General features: G+C 32.0%; 1 pseudogene; it reads left to right on the top strand.

Annotated features, from left to right (window-relative positions):
* Nucleotides 1-2,198: 2,198 nt before the first annotated feature.
* Nucleotides 2,199-4,021, top strand: LOC106766167 (annotated as a pseudogene).
* Nucleotides 4,022-7,079: the final 3,058 nt, after the last annotated feature.

Raw genomic sequence — 7,079 nt, 5'->3', positions numbered from 1 at the left:
AAAACCCAAATTAGCACAATTACAAATTTCCGACCAAATTAAGCAGAATTCGGAAAACGGGGAAATAACAGACAATTAAACACAATTCCCTGGTTTATTTAAGTGCAATAAACTAAATATAGTTCAAGAAATAACCACTCATCAATTATCAATAAAGTGGTTTGTTAACCTTATGTAGTTTAGGTTTTGGATTGAAATCCATATACTTTGTAGCTAATTCATAAATAATAAAGGCATTGTTAACAATACCCATAACCCATAAAAGATATACATAAAAACAAAATTTCAAAATTCCAAATTCCATGGTAAAAGGTGTGATTAGATCGCTATGAATCACCTTATTGACAAACAAAACCTAAGTTTATAGTAGCATATAAAATCAAAGTTCCAACAAAAAAATCTGTATGAACAAGAACATTGACAATTTGGTGATATCTAAATTTTTATATACCAATGACCTACTTTCAAGTCTTGTAAAATGTAGAATTTGAATATTTTGGTTTATTTTCTCAATTATCTCCCTGTGGTCATTGCACAACTCTACAAAGAGAGCGAAAGTCATAAGACAATACAACATCAACACGTTGACGCTAGTAAAGAATCCATTGAACACAAATAATAATGGTTCAAAGCTGAATTTGCAAACTTGAAAGGCAACATCGCTTGGCTTTAACAATGGGGATGTTGATATCATAATGAGGAAATCCCTAAAAAATGTAACAGTGAAATCTCATAAATAATGAATGAATAAATGTTTATGCAAAGTAGTTAACTAAACTATAAATATAAAAGGTTCAATTGTTTTAAACTGAACTACAAAATGATACAATTTAGTTTTTTTTGGAAATAATTTAGCTTTTCTAGTAGAATATAGTATAGATAATCCATAGTTCAGTGCAATTAGATTAATTTTGCCTAGCCTTACCCTATTCAAGGTTTAAGGGGAATAAGGGTTCATCCTCAATGAAGGGCTTAAGGGAATCGATGAGTTGTCTTTATAACCTTTTTTTCGACCCACTGTGGGTGCTAATGTTTCGATCCTTAGTCCATCGAATGACATTGTTAGGGTCAATCGCTCCTCATCTAAGATATTGTCGAGTTTGTGCTCCCTCATAGTTTTTTCCTTAAAAGGTGCATAAGAGAATGGAAGAAGGTAGGAGTATTTAAACTGTATTTAGCCTTGACTCCTAAGCAATGTAGGACTATTGGGCATGGTAAGAATAAGCCCCTCAGTTAAGGTCTAAGAGGAATGATTATTCATCCAATAGAGGGTTAAGGGACCAATAGTTTATCTTAGAACCTCGTTATCAACCCCACAGTGGACACTAATTTCCAATCCCAAGTCCGTCTATTTAGGGTCAATCACCCTTTATCTAAGGTTAAATGTTCTGATCCTAAGTGTGTCGAGTGACATCATTAGGGTTAATCACCCTTCATCTGAGGTATTGGCCACTTTGGAGCTTGTGCTCCATCGCAGTTTTGTCCTTAAAGTGTGTCTCACAAGGTGGAAAGAGGAAATAATATTTAAAATGCCTTTGGTCTTAATTCCTAAGCAATATGAGACTCTTGGATGTGGTAGGAACAAGGTCCTTAATTGAGGTATAAGGGGAATGAATGTTCATTCCAATAAAGGGTTTAAGGAACCGATGGTTCGTTTGAGAATCTAATCGTGAAAAATTTAAGTGATCAAAATAAAGTTATTGGTTAGAAAAATATTAATCATTAAAAAATTGTTTAAAACTTGGAGAGCAAGGAGAAAATTCTTTCCATTAGAAGAATGACAAGTGGCGAAAATCCTCTCCAATAAGAGGGAGACATGTGGCCACTACTTTTGGAGAATCCTCTCTATTTCTAGAGTGAGATGTGACCACTAACTAGAAGGAAAAACTCTCCAAAAGGAGGAGGATGCGTGGCATGAACGACCCGCTCCTCCTTGCCCACCAAGTTAGATTAAAACTTTGACTCCTTGGTCAACTAAGCCAAATTTGTGTCCCACTTTGGTCAACATTAGGCCTTAGTCCTTATTTGACTTGAGTGGTTAAAAGCCTATTGGATGTTACTCCCTACACCTCCACGTAATGCTCCCTCCACCTCCCCATATCTTTTTTACCCTTTGAATATTTAAACGTATGTCTTTTTTACCCTTTGATAATATTTAAACAAGTACGGATTTTAACATCCGTTAAAGAGACAAACGAATGTTAATATCCGGGAGATTGACATCCTTATTTTATCCATTATTCCCAATACGGGCTCGGCACCGCCAGTCACCTAGTCCAAGACCTTCTTCTCAGGAAAGAAGAAGAAGAACACTAAGCAGGGAAAGAGAGCAACAACAACGTTCCAGTAGCCGAGAGAGGAGAGTTAGTAGATCTCCTAGAAGAATGTCATCAGAGAACACACCGGCCATCGCAAGAAACAATAGCAACCCTAGTTCTAGGCCTGGGAAAATGGTTTTAGTGCCTGCTACTGTTTCATCACTAGTGATGGATAAGAGTAACAACAATGGTGGTGGTGGAGAATCTGCAGCAACCACTGGCATCAAGAGGATAATAGTGAAGAGAAATGTTGGGGTTGCCTCACCGCGTCTTAGTCTCCTGCAAGAGCAAATGGGAATGCAACAAATGCTAATAAAGCATTCAACGAGAATCAGCAGCTGCCATCCCTTAGTCGCAGCTCTTCAAGGAAAGCAGAACAATCACCCTACAAAAGAAATCCATTGAATGAGATTGAACCTAACTCCCTTGCTTTTCCACATTCAGCAGCCAACAATAACAGTAGCAGGGTTCAAAACAAACCCAAAAAGGAATTTGAAACAGAGGCTATTCAAGTACTATTAACTCTATTTGTAAGCTCTTAGCAGGAGTATTTGATAAATTTTTTCTTTGATGATGATATAAGATAATAAAACCCCATTGAAAATATATAATAAAAATTTTAAAAAAATCTTATTGAAAACCTTTTTAATTATACTTTTCTTTACTCACATGAATAACTACATGTCATTTACTTTATTTTTAACAAGATAATGAACGAGGAAGAATAAATATATAATGTAATTTAATTCACTGACTCTAAATTAAAATACATTAATTTATTATATCTTTAACTTAATACCATATTATCATTAAAAATTCTTTCAATTATTTTCAATTATACATTCATCTTTTCAGTATATCTTCTCACAATATGATACTAAATATCATCTATTTCATTCCATGGTTCCCATTTTCTATCAAAAAGGTACCTAAAAAAATGTGTCCATTATGCTGTTGTTGCACAGTTTATTTTTCATTAAATTTTAAACATCAGCCAAAATAATTACTTACAACAATAGTCATTTATTTATTTTTGAAATAATGAATTATCTGTCAAACTAGTGCAGATTGATGAAATATCAGCTAAATATTTTTCAGCTTTAGAGATTAGACATTTCACCTTTCATCTCTCATCTTTCATGTTTAGAAATAGATTAAACTTATAGATGTGATTAATGTGAGTTATAAGTTTATCCTCACTGCAGAGAACAAATAGCAGCAGAACTGCATTGAACAAAGACATGACTGTAAATTGCAAGACAAAGGTGCAACAAGATGGAGATATCAAAGTGCAGTCTTCAATTACTGATAACGTTGTGGTGAAAACAATGGTACCACTAGGATTGGACAACCCAAAACCCCATACATTAACAAGAAGCAGATCTTCAAGGTGGTCGCGGGACTTAGACCTCAATCCTGAAGCTCTATTGAATCCTCCGCAGTCTTACGCTTCATTACTTTTTGAAGATATCCAGAACTTTCATCGGAAGAGCACTCAACCTGTTTCTCTTCCAGCTTGTGTCACCAAAGCTTGCTCTATCCTTGAAGTTGAAGCTGTTGCTGATCTCAACTCTAACAACAACTTGAATCTCTATGGTGCAGAGGACAGGAGAAGTCCACCAACTTTTCAGTGTAGTAGGAATGAGTACAATGTCCCATTGAGTGACAATGATTATGGGAATAGGAAGCCAGAAGAGAGATAAAATAATAACTCTTCCGCGGATTTCAACTTCCGTACACCTCTTAAACGAATGTCAACATCCGTGAACGAAAGTCAACATTCGTTTGTCCTTTAACGGATGTTGATATCCGTTTAAGAACGAACAAAGATTTGCACCACACAACGTACCGCGCATCAGGACTGAGAGCAAAGGTAGAGTTTAAATTAGAAGTTTCACAAAGACAATGAGTGTCACGAAGGTAAAGAAGAAAAGATGGATCTCAAATTTTGGAGGAGGGGGTGAAAGTGTGAACAAAGAGTGAAAGTAGGGTTTGGTAAATAAGTAAAAAAATAAAAAAAGTATAAAGGTTAAAAAAGGTAAAAGAAAAGGTTATTTTTGTAATTAAAATAAAAATGTAGAAAGTTGGGGAGGTGGAAGAAGCAAACAGAGAGGTGGAGGGAGCAACACCCAAGTTTATTTGGCTCAAAATACAAGGCCCAAAATAAATCCTACACTATTAGGTCCATAATATAAAGTCCAAATAAATCCTAAACTACTTGGCCCGTGATATAAGACCCAAAATTATTCTTATCTATTAGAAGCTTCATGATGACCTAAGATGCCCCAAGAGAAAGAGTCTAGGCTCATCTTCTACATATGAATCCAACTCTTTTTGAATATGCTTAACCATATATGCCATCATGTTTGGTATAATAACTTCACGTGATTTTTTTTTACTCGTACTAAAGTCAAACTTTGTATGACAAATTCAATGTTAAGAAATTTTTGGTATTTTTCTATATAAGTAGTGCTTCCTATGACAATTTATACTTTTTTTTTTTTAATTTTATTCTATTTATTATTTTTTTTCTTTAAAAGAATTAAAATTTATTCAATTGAATAATTTTAATAAAAATACTTTATTGTAATAATACTGTAATTTTTACTTTTTATTTGAATAATTTATAAGTTATTTTATTAATTGAGTGAATAATTGAAAATTTTAATAGAATAAATACTTTATTATTATATAATAATGTTGTAGGTTTTAATATTAAGATTTTAGTTAATTTGATTGAATAAGTTACAGTCATTTATATTAATAGAATGAATAATTAAAAATTTTAACAGAATAGGTACTTTATTATTTTATATAATAATGTTGTAGTTTTTAATATTAAGATTTTAGTTAATTTAATTGAATATTTTATTTATATTAATTAAATGAATAATTAAAAAATTTAATAGAATGAAACAAGAATAAATATTTTGTTGTTATATAATATAATGTTTTAGTTTTAAATATTAAGAATTTAATTAATTTAATTGAATATAGTTATTTATATTAATATAATGAATAACTGGAAAATTTAATACAATAAGTTCACGCAACGAACTTCCAATATGACTATAATCAGAACAGAATAATCTTCCTTTGAAGAATTGTAGAATATATTAGTTTTCTGATTACTATCAATGGTTTATAGGACATCTCTTCTTTCCACTTTGCAATATTGTTGTCACAAAGGTTACAATGGGAGAAATTATCCATATAGAGTGACGTATTATTTTGTAATATTTATTTTCTCATTTTATTGAAATTTGTATTATTATTTCAAAATTATAGAATTTCTTTTAGTTTTATTCTATTAAAAATTTCAACTATTCATTCTATTTATATAAATAACTATATTCAATAAATTAACTAAAATCTTAATATTAAAAATTACAATATTATATTATATAATAATAATAAATTATTTATTCTAGTTTTATTCTATTAAATTTTCTAATTATTCATATTATTAATAAATATCTTTAAATTATCCAATATAATTACAAAAAAGTATTTTTATTAAAATTAGTCAATTAAATAAATTTCAACTGTTTTTAATAAAAACCAATAAATAATAAATAAAACAAATAAAAAAAAACAATCGGAAATTGTTAGAGCAAGCATACAAAAAAATTTCTCAATTCTATACTAACATTATTGCAAAAATAATATAGTGCATCAATTGCTTAAGAAATACTACATGGATAGAATGAATTAAAAATATTTTACATGGGTTAACTTACAATCGATTTTAATATTTAAAAAAAAAAATTACTCGTCTCTAAAGTTGTCCACAGAGTGTTTGTACATGAAGCTATATCATCTTAAATTACCAAAGACAATGTTATTTTGTTGCTCGAATTCCTAGAAATGATGGTGAAATGCAAGACGCTAGGAGTTGTTGGGGTGTAATAAAGGTTAGGATTCATGGTCAGAAATTTGTTCTAAGATCCACTGTATTTGCAACAATGACTACTATATTTGTAATGACGACCATTAAATTTGCGATGACAAGCTACCAGATCTATAATGGTACACCACTAATCTACAAGCAACTACGAGACACCAGATCTATAGTGGTGCATCCATATAATATAAGGATCGCGATACGTTGACAACCAATTTTTGACAACGATTTGCCAACGTCACATGTCAGCATTCTATTGGCTCACTTTAATTTATTTTTCAAATTAAAAAACTGATGTGAAAAAGGTGACTTTGTGTTATTCCAAAAACACCCTCAATCATTTTACTCAAACTTTCTCCTTCGAAGCACGTATCTCTCTCCATTTTAGGTTTTGCTTTTTCTCTGAAGCTCTCTCTATCCATTTTAGGTTTTCGTGTTCCTTTGCAGCTGTTCTCGGTGTGTCCATTTTTCTAAGGCGTTGAATTGGTGAGCAATATGTGTGGACGTTGATGGATTTTGTTGGGTTAGTATCGTGAGTTCTACATTTCGCTTGGGTGTAAGTCACAAAGTCCCTCTTCCTCATACAAGCACTTGGATGAAATACCCTAACAAACCCCTAAGCAGTTGTTGGTCCTCAAAAACAACCATTAATCTCAAATTCATAACTTAAATTTTAACCAAGTCAGTACACACAACACACTAGGGAGCCCCCTCTACCAGAGCCAGGGAGCAGCGTTGGACTTTTGGTACAGAGGCACTGGTAAGCGATTACAGCCTGTCTGTAATCGATTACACGGGCACATAAGTCACAAAGTCCCTTTTCCTCACACAAGCACTTGGATGAAATACCCTAACAA

The sequence above is a fragment of the Vigna radiata genome, chromosome 7, assembly GCF_000741045.1.
Source record: "Vigna radiata var. radiata cultivar VC1973A chromosome 7, Vradiata_ver6, whole genome shotgun sequence".
Taxonomy (NCBI): domain Eukaryota; kingdom Viridiplantae; phylum Streptophyta; class Magnoliopsida; order Fabales; family Fabaceae; genus Vigna; species Vigna radiata.
The sequence above is the reverse complement of the archived record's forward strand: the minus strand, read 5'-3'. Positions and strand labels throughout refer to the sequence as shown.